The 13033-nt window shown below is 46.0% G+C and overlaps 1 long non-coding RNA gene across 3 annotated transcripts; it reads right to left on the reverse strand.

Moving 5' to 3' along the window:
- Window positions 1-756: 756 nt before the first annotated feature.
- LOC127923447 (uncharacterized) lies at window positions 757-3625 on the reverse strand. Of its 3 annotated transcripts, none has more exons than XR_008114398.1 (3): window positions 3368-3625; window positions 2130-2618; window positions 757-1754 (listed from the first exon to the last, which is right to left on the reverse strand). It is a non-coding gene; the product is annotated as an uncharacterized LOC127923447 (long non-coding RNA). The 3 variants fall into 3 exon arrangements; XR_008114399.1 differs by having other exon boundaries at window positions 757-1791; XR_008114400.1 differs by lacking the exon at window positions 757-1754 and adding an exon at window positions 1836-2053.
- Window positions 3626-13033: the final 9408 nt, after the last annotated feature.

The following is a 13033-nucleotide window of genomic DNA, read 5'->3' on the forward strand; positions in this document are numbered from 1 at the left end:
ACACACTTGTTATACACTAATAACTCATTAATCATGACATTTTTTTATTTTACCTTTATTTAACAAGGCAAGTCAGTTAAGAACAAATTTGCCACACTCTCACTCACACACACACACACACACACACACACACACATTGATACCAAACACACACACATATTGATGCCACGCACACACACACACATTGATGCCTCACACACACACACACATTGATGCCTCACACACACACACACACACACACACACACACACACACATTGATGCCTCACACACACACACACACACACACACACACACACACACACACACTCACACACACTCATATTGATGCCAGACACACACACATATTGATGCCACGCACACACACACATTGATGCCTCACACACACTCACACGCATATTGATAACACACACACATCTTGACGCCACACACACTCACACTCACTCACATTTACACTCACTCACACACACACATTGATGCCACACACACACACACTCACTCACACACACACATATTGATGCACACACACACACACTCACCACACACACACATATTGATGCCACACACACACACACACACATATTGATGCCACACACACACACACTCACACACACACACACACATTGATGCCACACACACACACACACACACACACACACACACACACACACACACACACATGCCACACACACACACACACACACACACACACACACACACACACACACACACACACACACACACACATTGATGCCACACACACTCACACACACATATTGATGCCACACACACACACACACACACACACACACACATTGATGCCACACACACACACACATATTGATGCCACACACACTCACACACACATATTGATGCCACACACACACACACACACACACACACACACATTGATGCCACACACACACACACATATTGATGCCACACACACTCACACACACATATTGATGCCACACACACACACACACACACACACACACACACACACATTGATGCCACACACACACACACACACACATATTGATGCCACACACACACACACACACATATTGATGCCACACACACTCACACACACATATTGATGCCACACACACACACACACACACTTGTTATACACTAATAACTCATTAATCATGAATTTTTTATATTTTTTATTTTACCTTTATTTAACGAGGCAAGTCAGTTAAGAACAAATTCTCTAACCACTAGGCTACCCTGCCGCCCCAGGTTTAGACCACCCACACACAAGATACGATAGTTTTACTGTGTCGTTGTTCATACAATCATTAAATATTGTAGTACAAAATATGAGACACGCGTTTCATTATGCTACTACACGTAAATACATCACTGCAGTGTTCCTCTCCTGGCTTACTGTAAAACATCACTGCAGTGTTCCTCACCTGGCTTACTGTAAAACATCACTGCAGTGTCCCTCACCTGGCTTACTGTAAAACATCACTGCAGTGTTCCTCTCCTGGCTTACTGTAAAACATCACTGCAGTGTTCCTCTCCTGGCTTACTGTAAAACATCACTGCAGTGTTCCTCACCTGGCTTACTGTAAAACATCACTGCAGTGTTCCTCACCTGGCTTACTGTAAAACATCACTGCAGTGTTCCTCTCCTGGCTTACTGTAAAACATCACTGCAGTGTTCCTCTCCTGGCTTACTGTAAATACATCACTGCAGTGTTCCTCTCCTGGCTTACTGTAAAACATCACTGCAGTGTTCCTCTCCTGGCTTACTGTAAAACATCACTGCAGTGTTCCTCTCCTGGCTTACTGTAAATACATCACTGCAGTGTTCCTCCCCTGGCTTACTGTAAAACATCACTGCAGTGTTCCTCTCCTGGCTTACTGTAAATACATCACTGCAGTGTTCCTCTCCTGGCTTACTGTAAAACATCACTGCAGTGTTCCTCTCCTGGCTTACTGTAAAACATCACTGCAGTGTTCCTCTCCTGGCTTACTGTAAATACATCACTGCAGTGTTCCTCTCCTGGCTTACTGTAAAACATCACTGCAGTGTTCCTCTCCTGGCTTACTGTAAATACATCACTGCAGTGTTCCTCTCCTGGCTTACTGTAAATGCATCACTGCAGTGTTCCTCACCTGGCTTACTGTAAATACATCACTGCAGTGTTCCTCTCCTGGCTTACTGTAAAACATCACTGCAGTGTTCCTCTCCTGGCTTACTGTAAATACATCACTGCAGTGTTCCTCTCCTGGCTTACTGTAAAACATCACTGCAGTGTTCCTCTCCTGGCTTACTGTAAATACATCACTGCAGTGTTCCTCTCCTGGCTTACTGTAAATACATCACTGCAGTGTTCCTCACCTGGCTTACTGTAAATACATCACTGCAGTGTTCCTCTCCTGGCTTACTGTAAAACATAACTGCAGTGTTCCTCTCCTGGCTTACTGTAAATACATCACTGCAGTGTTCCTCACCTGGCTTACTGTAAATACATCACTGCAGTGTTCCTCTCCTGGCTTACTGTAAAACATCACTGCAGTGTTCCTCACCTGGCTTACTGTAAATACATCACTGCAGTGTTCCTCTCCTGGCTTACTGTAAAACATCACTGCAGTGTTCCTCTCCTGGCTTACTGTAATACATCACTGCAGTGTTCCTCTCCTGGCTTACTGTAAAACATCACTGCAGTGTTCCTCTCCTGGCTTACTGTAAATACATCACTGCAGTGTTCCTCTCCTGGCTTACTGTAAATACATCACTGCAGTGTTCCTCTCCTGGCTTACTGTAAAACATCACTGCAGTGTTCCTCTCCTGGCTTACTGTAAATACATCACTGCAGTGTTCCTCTCCTGGCTTACTGTAAATACATCACTGCAGTGTTCCTCTCCTGGCTTACTGTAAATGCATCACTGCAGTGTTCCTCACCTGGCTTACTGTAAAACATCACTGCAGTGTTCCTCTCCTGGCTTACTGTAAAACATCACTGCAGTGTCCTCAGCTGGCTTACTGTAAATACATCACTGCAGTGTTCCTCACCTTGCTTACTGTAAAACATCACTGCAGTGTTCCTCAGCTGGCTTACTGTAAATACATCACTGCAGTGTTCCTCACCTGGCTTACTGTAAATACATCACTGCAGTGTTCATCTCCTGACTTACTGTAAAACATCACTGCAGTGTCCCTCACCTGGCTTACTGTAAATATATCACTGCAGTGTTCCTCTCCTGGCTTACTGTAAAACATCACTGCAGTGTTCCTCTCCTGGCTTACTGTAAAACATCACTGCAGTGTTCCTCTCCTGGCTTACTGTAAAACATCACTGCAGTGTTCCTCTCCTGGCTTACTGTAAAACAGCAACTGCAGTGTTCCTCACCTGGCTTACTGTAAAACATCACTGCAGTGTTCCTCTCCTGGCTTACTGTAAATACATCACTGCAGTGTTCCTCTCCTGGCTTACTGTAAAACAGCAACTGCAGTGTTCCTCACCTGGCTTACTGTAAAATATCAGCTGCAGTGTTCCTCACCTGGATTACTGTAAAATATCAGCTGCAGTGTTCCTCACCTGGCTTACTGTAAAATATCAGCTGCAGTGTTCCTCTCCTGGCTTACTGTAAAACATCACTGCAGTGTTCCTCACCTGGCTTCCTGTAAAATATCAGCTGCAGTGTTCTTCTCCTGGCTTACTGTAAAAAGCCAAACAAAAGATTGATTACTGTATTTCTATATGTATTCTATATTTCCATCAACCCTGTCTTGTGGATTTGGCCACAGGTTCTCATCCACATCACAATGGATGTTTTCATTGGCCAAACATTTTGGGAAGAATCTTCGGTCGAATCCAGGCCTGACACCGGTCTGCCGTGATGTCATTGCGTGCGTCATCCTGTAGCTCAGTTGGTAGAGCATGGCGCTTGTAACGCCAGGGTAGTGGGTTCGATTCCCGGGACCACCCATACGTAGAATGTATGCACACATGACTGTAAGTCGCTTTGGATAAAAGCGTCTGCTAAATGGCATATATATATATATCCATGGCCTGGAGTGTGTGCCCCCCCAACCCCTCTTTTACACTGCTGCTACTCTCTGTTTATCTTATATGCATAGTCACTAACTATACATTCATGTACATACTACCTCAATTGGCCCGACCAACCAGTGCTCCCGCACATTGGCTAACGGGGCTATCTGCATTGTGTCCCGCCCACAACCCTCTAACCCCTATTTTACGCTACTGCTAATCTGTTCATCAGATATGCATAGTCATTTTAACCATATCTACATGTACATACTACCTCAATCAGCCTGACTAACAGGTGTCATCTGTATTTAGCCTCTCTACTGTATATAGCCTCTCTACTGTATATAGCTCTCTACTGTATATAGCCTGTATATCTCTACTGTATATAGCCTCTCTACTGTATATAGCCTCTCTACTGTATATAACCTCTCTACTGTATATAACCTCTCTACTGTATATAACCTCTACTGTATATAGCCTCTCTGCTGTATATAGCCTCTCTGCTGTATATAGCCTCACTACTGTATATAGCCTCACTACTGTATATAGCCTCACTACTGTATATAGCCTCTCTACTGTATATAGCCTCTCTACTGTATATAGCCTCTCTACTGTATATAGCCTCTACTGTATATAGCCTCTCTACTGTATATAGCCTCTCTACTGTATATAGCCTCTCTACTGTATATAGCCTCTACTGTATATAACCTGTCTTTTTACTGTTGTTTTATTTCTTTACTTACCTATTGTTCACCTAATACATTTTTTGCACTATTGGTTAGAGCCTGTAGCGATACCTACATGTACATACTACCTCAATAAGCCTGACGGGGCGGCAGCGTAGCCTAGTGGTTAGAGCGTTGGACTAGTAACCGGAAGGTTGCGAGTTCAAACCTCCGAGCTGACAAGGTACAAATCTGTCATTCTGCCCCTGAACAGGCACGTCATTGAAAATAAGAATTTGTTCTTAACTGACTTGCCTAGTAAAATGTAAAAAAATATTTTAAAAAAACTAACTCTATAGAACCTTGCTACTCTTTTTTCAAATGTCTGTCTACTGTTGTTTTATTGACAGACAGACAGACCGACAGACAGACCTCACTGTGAGGTCTACACCACCTGTTGTATTTGGAGCATGTGACAAATAAACTTTGATTTGATTTGAGAAGGGCGGTTTGTTCGTGAGGGCGCCTACCTTCCACCTCCATGTGGAGAAACATTCCTCAATCGGGGCTAAGGAAAGGAGAGCATGGGGTAAGTACAAGGTGGTAAATTGTGGATGGGCCTGAAACCATGCTTTGCACCATTGGAGCATGGTGGAACCTGACATTATCCCACACAATGACATAGGTCACGCCATCAGCTCTACAGACCTCAATATATAGAGTATATAGAGTAAAATCCACTCATTTGGCCATGTAGTGTGAACAAATGATCTTAGTTTATGTGTATCGTATCCAAGCAATTGGAAAAAGTGTTAGTTTTGAAAAATGTGAATTTTGATCATTCGTTGTGAGTTTTGTGTCCAGAGTTTTTTTTAAATTACATCAAGGTTCCGAAATTAGTGCCAAAGTAATTGTAAAAAACTAAGAGCTCAGCACCAACCGAGGATGCCACCTTGCCAACAAGTCAGTTCATCAAATGTGTCCTGCTAGAGCTGCCCCGGTCAACTGTAAGTGGTATTATTGTGAAGTGGAAACGTCTAGAAGCAACAACGGCTCAGCCGCAAAGTGGTAGGCCACAGAACGGGACCGCAGAGTGCTTTCTAGGGAGTTTTTCCTAGCCACCGTGCTTCTACACCTGCATTGCTTTCTGTTTGGGGTTTTAGCCTGGGTTTCTGTACAGCACTTTGAGATATCAGCTGATGTACGAAGGGCTATATAAATACATTTGATTGATTGCTAAAGTGATAGGTCACACCAGCTCACAGAACGGGACCACAGAGTACTGAAGTGGTAGGTCACACCAGCTCACAGAACCGGACCACAGAGTACTGCAGTGATAGGTCACACCAGCCCACAGAGTACTGAAGTGATAGGTCACACCAGCCCACAGAGTACTGAAGTGGTAGGTCACACCAGCCAACAGAACCAGACCACAGAGTACTGAAGTGATAGGTCACACCAGCCAACAGAACCGGACCACAGAGTACTGAAGTGGTAGGTCACACCAGCTCACAGAACCGGACCACAGAGTACTGAAGTGATAGGTCACACCAGCCAACAGAACCGGACCACAGAGTACTGAGGTGATAGGTCACACCAGCCAACAGAACCGGACCACAGAGTACTGAAGTGGTAGGTCACACCAGCTCACAGAACCAGACCACAGAGTACTGAAGTGGTAGGTCACACCAGCTCACAGAACAGGACCACAGATTACTGAAGTGGTAGGTCACACCAGCTCACAGAACCGGACCGCAGAGTACTGAAGTGATAGGTCACACCAGCTCACAGAACCGGACCACAGAGTACTGAAGTGGTAGGTCACACCAGCTCACAGAACCGGACCGCAGAGTACTGAAGTGATAGGTCACACCAGCTCACAGAACCGGACCACAGAGTACTGAAGTGGTAGGTCACACCAGCTCACAGAACCGGACCACAGAGTACTGAAGTGGTAGGTCACACCAGCTCACAGAACGGGACCGCAGAGTACTGAAGTGATAGGTGACACCAGCTCACAGAACCGGACCACAGAGTACTGAAGTGGTAGGTCACACCAGCTCACAGAACCGGACCGCAGAGTACTGAAGTGGTAGGTCACACCAGCTCACAGAACCGGACCACAGAGTACTGAAGTGGTAGGTCACACCAGCTCACAGAACCGGACCACAGAGTACTGAAGTGGTAGGTCACACCAGCTCACAGAACCGGACCACAGAGTACTGAAGTGATAGGTCACACCAGCCAACAGAACCGGACCACAGAGTACTGAAGTGGTAGGTCACACCAGCTCACAGAACCGACCACAGAGTACTGAAGTGATAGGTCACACCAGCTCACAGAACCGACCACAGAGTACTGAAGTGATAGGTCACACCAGCTCACAGAACCGGACCACAGAGTACTGAAGTGGTAGGTCACACCAGCTCACAGAACCGGACCACAGAGTACTGAAGTGATAGGTCACACCAGCCCACAGAACCGGACCACAGAGTACTGAAGTGGTAGGTCACACCAGCTCACAGAACCGGACCACAGAGTACTGAAGTGATAGGTCACACCAGCTCACAGAACCGGACCACAGAGTACTGAAGTGATAGGTCACACAAGCTCACAGAACCAGACCACAGAGTACTGAAGTGGTAGGTCACACCAGCTCACAGAACCAGACCACAGAGTACTGTAGCGTGTAGCCTCTGGAAGCAACGTAATTCTAGATGATTCTGTGCTTCCAACTTTGTGGTAACAGTTTGGGGAAGACCATTTCCTGTTTCAGCACGACAATGCCCCCCCGTGCACAAAGCGAGGTCCATACAGAAATGGTTTGTTGATATCAGTGTAGAGGAACTTGACTGGCCTGCACAGAGCCCTGACCTCAACCCCATCGAACAACTTTGGGATGAATTGGAATGCTGACCAAGAGTCAGGCCTAATCGCCCAACATCAGTACCCGACCTCACCAATGCTCTTGTGGCTGAATGGAAGCAAGTCCTCACATCAATGTTCCAACATCTAGTGGAAAGCCTTCCCAGAAGAGTGGAGGCTGTTATAGCAGCAATGTTCCAACATCTAGTGGAAAGCCTTCCCAGAAGAGTGGAGGCTGTTATAGCAGCAATGTTCCAACATCTAGTGGAAAGCCTTCCCAGAAGAGTGGAGGCTGTTATAGCAGCAATGTTCCAACATCTAGTGGAAAGCCTTCCCAGAAGAGTGGAGGCTGTTATAGCAGCAATGTTCCAACATCTAGTGGAAAGCCTTCCCAGAAGAGTGGAGGCTGTTATAGCAGCAAAGGGGGGACCAACTCCATATTAATGCCCATGATTTTGGAATGAGATGTTCGACGAGCAGGTGTCCACATACTTTTGCCCATGAAATGTATATATAGACTAGTCACTTTTACCCATACACTCATGTACATACTGTATTACCTCAACTATCTCAACTAACTGGTACCTCTGCACATTGACTCAGTACTCCCTGTATATAGGTATATAGCCATGCTACTACCTAGTACCTCTGCACATTGACTCAGTACTCCTGTATATAGCCATGCTACTACCTGGTGCCTCTGCACATTGAATCAGTACTCCTGTATATAGCCATGCTACTACCAGGTACCTCTGCACATTGACTCAGTACTCCCTGTATATAGCCATGCTACTACCTGGTACCCCTGCACATTGACTCAGTACTCCCTGTATAGAGCCATGCTACTACCTGGTACCTCTGCACATTGACTCAGTACTCCCTGTATATAGCCATGCTACTACCTGGTAGCTCTGCACATTGACTCAGTACTCCCTGTATATAGCCATGCTACTACCTGGTAGCTCTGCACATTGACTCAGTACTCCTGTATATAGCCATGCTACTACCTGGTACCTCTGCACATTGACTCAGTACTCCCTGTATAGAGCCATGCTACTACCTGGTAGCTCTGCACATTGACTCAGTACTCCCTGTATATAGCCATGCTACTACCTGGTACCTCTGCACATTGACTCAGTACCTGTATATAGCCATGCTACTACCTGGTACCTCTGCACATTGACTCAGTACTCCCTGTATATAGCCATGCTACTACCTGGTACCTCTGCACATTGACTCAGTACTCCCTGTATATAGCCATGCAACTACCTGGTACCTCTGCACATTGACTCAGTACTCCCTGTAAATAGCCTCGTTATTATTGTGTTACCATTTCTTTAATATTGAGCAAATATTTGTGTGTTTTTTTTTGTTGGCTTTTGGAATAGGTTCGTAAGTAAGCATTTCACTGAAGTCTACACCAGTTGTATTCAGTGCTTGTGACAAATACAATTTGATTTGATCTTTCCTCATTACCAGCGTTCTCCCCAGTCTCCCCTGATCCCAAAGGGCTGCTTGTTGCATTGCAGACACCTGCGTCTGTGATCGAGGAGGAATTCAGCTGTCTGGAACTCCCAGAGCGTTCTCTTTGATCCAATCAAGGCTTTTTTTTATCTCTGTGTTGGATAAGACTCAAACACACTGGGGAGAGAGAGAGAACAACAGAAGTCCCCCCCCCCCATGTGCTCTCCCCAGGAAAAACAAGTAACCTCATATGTATTTCAGACAGAGTAGCTCAATCTGGTGAAGCATGTTATTTCAGAGCTGGGGGTAGCTGGCTAGTGTTAATCTAGTGAAGAATGGTGTTTCAGAGCTGGGTGTAGCTGGCTAGTGTTAATCTAGTGAAGCATGGTGTTTCAGAGCTGACGGTAGCTGGCTAGTGTTAATCTAGTGAAGCATGTTATTTCAGAGCTGGGAGTAGCTGGCTAGTGTTAATCTAGTGAAGCATGGTGTTTCAGAGCTGGGGGTAGCTGGCTAGTGTTAATCTAGTGAAGCATGGTGTTTCAGAGCTGGGGGTAGCTGGCTAGTGTTAATCTAGTGAAGCATGGTGTTTCAGAGCTGGGGGTAGCTGGCTAGTGTTAATCTAGTGAAGCATGGTGTTTCAGAGCTGGGGGTAGCTGGCTAGTGTTAATCTAGTGAAGCATGGTGTTTCAGAGCTGGGGGTAGCTGGCTAGTGTTAATCTAGTGAAGCATGGTGTTTCAGAGCTGGGGGTAGCTGGCTAGTGTTAATCTAGTGAAGCATGGTGTTTCAGAGCTGGGGGTAGCTGGCTAGTGTTAATCTAGTGAAGCATGGTGTTTCAGAGCTGGGGGTAGCTGGCTAGTGTTAATCTAGTGAAGCATGGTGTTTCAGAGCTGGGGTAGCTGGCTAGTGTTAATCTAGTGAAGCATGTTATTTCAGAGCTGGGAGTAGCTGGCTAGTGTTAATCTAGTGAAGCATGTTATTTCAGAGCTGGGGGTAGCTGGCTAGTGTTAATCTAGTGAAGCATGGTGTTTCAGAGCTGGGGGTAGCTGGCTAGTGTTAATCTAGTGAAGCATGTTATTTCAGAGCTGGGGGTAGCTGGCTAGTGTTAATCTAGTGAAGCATGGTGTTTCAGAGCTGGGGGTAGCTGGCTAGTGTTAATCTAGTGAAGCATGTTATTTCAGAGCTGGGGGTAGCTGGCTAGTGTTAATCTAGTGAAGTATGTTGTTTCAGAGCTGGGGGTAGCTGGCTAGTGTTAATCTAGTGAAGCATGGTGTTTCAGAGCTGGGGGTAGCTGGCTAGTGTTAATCTAGTGAAGCATGGTGTTTCAGAGCTGGGGGTAGCTGGCTAGTGTTAATCTAGTGAAGCATGGTGTTTCAGAGCTGGGGGTAGCTGGCTAGTGTTAATCTAGTGAAGCATGGTGTTTCAGAGCTGGGGGTAGCTGGCTAGTGTTAATCTAGTGAAGCATGGTGTTTCAGAGCTGGGGGTAGCTGGCTAGTGTTAATCTAGTGAAGCATGGTGTTTCAGAGCTGGGGTAGCTGGCTAGTGTTAATCTAGTGAAGCATGTTATTTCAGAGCTGGGGGTAGCTGGCTAGTGTTAATCTAGTGAAGCATGATGTTTCAGAGCTGGGGTAGCTGGCTAGTGTTAATCTAGTGAAGCATGGTGTTTCAGAGCTGGGGGTAGCTGGCTAGTGTTAATCTAGTGAAGCATGTTATTTCAGAGCTGGGGGTAGCTGGCTAGTGTTAATCTAGTGAAGCATGGTGTTTCAGAGCTGGGGGTAGCTGGCTAGTGTTAATCTAGTGAAGCATGGTGTTTCAGAGCTGGGGTAGCTGGCTAGTGTTAATCTAGTGAAGCATGGTGTTTCAGAGCTGGGGGTAGCTGGCTAGTGTTAATCTAGTGAAGCATGGTGTTTCAGAGCTGGGGGTAGCTGGCTAGTGTTAATCTAGTGAAGCATGGTGTTTCAGAGCTGGGGGTAGCTGGCTAGTGTTAATCTAGTGAAGCATGTTATTTCAGAGCTGGGAGTAGCTGGCTAGTGTTAATCTAGTGAAGCATGGTGTTTCAGAGCTGGGGGTAGCTGGCTAGTGTTAATCTAGTGAAGCATGGTGTTTCAGAGCTGGGGTAGCTGGCTAGTGTTAATCTAGTGAAGCATGGTGTTTCAGAGCTGGGGGTAGCTGGCTAGTGTTAATCTAGTGAAGCATGGTGTTTCAGAGCTGGGGGTAGCTGGCTAGTGTTAATCTAGTGAAGCATGGTGTTTCAGAGCTGGGGGTAGCTGGCTAGTGTTAATCTAGTGAAGCATGGTGTTTCAGAGCTGGGTGGTTGAGCTGGGGGTAGCTGGTGTTAATCTAGTGAAGCATGGTGTTTCAGAGCTGGGGGTAGCTGGCTAGTGTTAATCTAGTGAAGCATGGTGTTTCAGAGCTGGGGGTAGCTGGCTAGTGTTAATCTAGTGAAGCATGGTGTTTCAGAGCTGGGGGTAGCTGGCTAGTGTTAATCTAGTGAAGCATGTTATTTCAGAGCATGTTATTTCAGAGCTGGGGTAGCTGGCTAGTGTTAATCTAGTGAAGCATGTTATTTCAGAGCTGGGGTAGCTGGCTAGTGTTAATCTAGTGAAGCATGGTGTTTCAGAGCTGGGGGTAGCTGGCTAGTGTTAATCTAGTGAAGCATGTTATTTCAGAGCTGGGGGTAGCTGGCTAGTGTTAATCTAGTGAAGCATGGTGTTTCAGAGCTGGGGGTAGCTGGCTAGTGTTAATCTAGTGAAGCATGTTATTTCAGAGCTGGGGGTAGCTGGCTAGTGTTAATCTAGTGAAGCATGGTGTTTCAGAGCTGGGGGTAGCTGGCTAGTGTTAATCTAGTGAAGCATGGTGTTTCAGAGCTGTGAAGCATGGGTAGCTGGCTAGTGTTAATCTAGTGAAGCATGGTGTTTCAGAGCTGGGGGTAGCTGGCTAGTGTTAATCTAGTGAAGCATGGTGTTTCAGAGCTGGGGTAGCTGGCTAGTGTTAATCTAGTGAAGCATGGTGTTTCAGAGCTGGGGTAGCTGGCTAGTGTTAATCTAGTGAAGCATGGTGTTTCAGAGCTGGGGGTAGCTGGCTAGTGTTAATCTAGTGAAGCATGGTGTTTCAGAGCTGGGGTAGCTGGCTAGTGTTAATCTAGTGAAGCATGTTATTTCAGAGCTGGGGGTAGCTGGCTAGTGTTAATCTAGTGAAGCATGATGTTTCAGAGCTGGGGGTAGCTGGCTAGTGTTAATCTAGTGAAGCATGGTGTTTCAGAGCTGGGGGTAGCTGGCTAGTGTTAATCTAGTGAAGCATGTTATTTCAGAGCTGGGGTAGCTGGCTAGTGTTAATCTAGTGAAGCATGTTATTTCAGAGCTGGGGGTAGCTGGCTAGTGTTAATCTAGTGAAGCATGGTGTTTCAGAGCTGGGGGTAGCTGGCTAGTGTTAATCTAGTGAAGCATGGTGTTTCAGAGCTGGGGGTAGCTGGCTAGTGTTAATCTAGTGAAGCATGGTGTTTCAGAGCTGGGGGTAGCTGGCTAGTGTTAATCTAGTGAAGCATGGTGTTTCAGAGCTGGGGGTAGCTGGCTAGTGTTAATCTAGTGAAGCATGTTATTTCAGAGCTGGGGTAGCTGGCTAGTGTTAATCTAGTGAAGCATGTTATTTCAGAGCTGGGGTAGCTGGCTAGTGTTAATCTAGTGAAGCATGTTATTTCAGAGCTGGGGTAGCTGGCTAGTGTTAATCTAGTGAAGCATGTTATTTCAGAGCTGGGGTAGCTGGCTAGTGTTAATCTAGTGAAGCATGGTGTTTCAGAGCTGGGGTAGCTGGCTAGTGTTAATCTAGTGAAGCATGGTGTTTCAGAGCTGGGGGTAGCTGGCTAGTGTTAATCTAGTGAAGTAAGGGTAGGTAATCCTTCTCCCCCCCCAACAAGATTTAGATGCAAGTGGCTGTTCCACTGGTTGTCATAAGGTGTATGCACCAATTTGTAAGTCGCTCTGGATAAGAGCGTCTGCTAAATGACTTAAATGTAAATGTAAATGTAAATCT

This window comes from Oncorhynchus keta, unplaced genomic scaffold (genome assembly GCF_023373465.1).
Source record: "Oncorhynchus keta strain PuntledgeMale-10-30-2019 unplaced genomic scaffold, Oket_V2 Un_contig_2984_pilon_pilon, whole genome shotgun sequence".
Classification (NCBI taxonomy): Eukaryota; Metazoa; Chordata; class Actinopteri; order Salmoniformes; family Salmonidae; genus Oncorhynchus; species Oncorhynchus keta.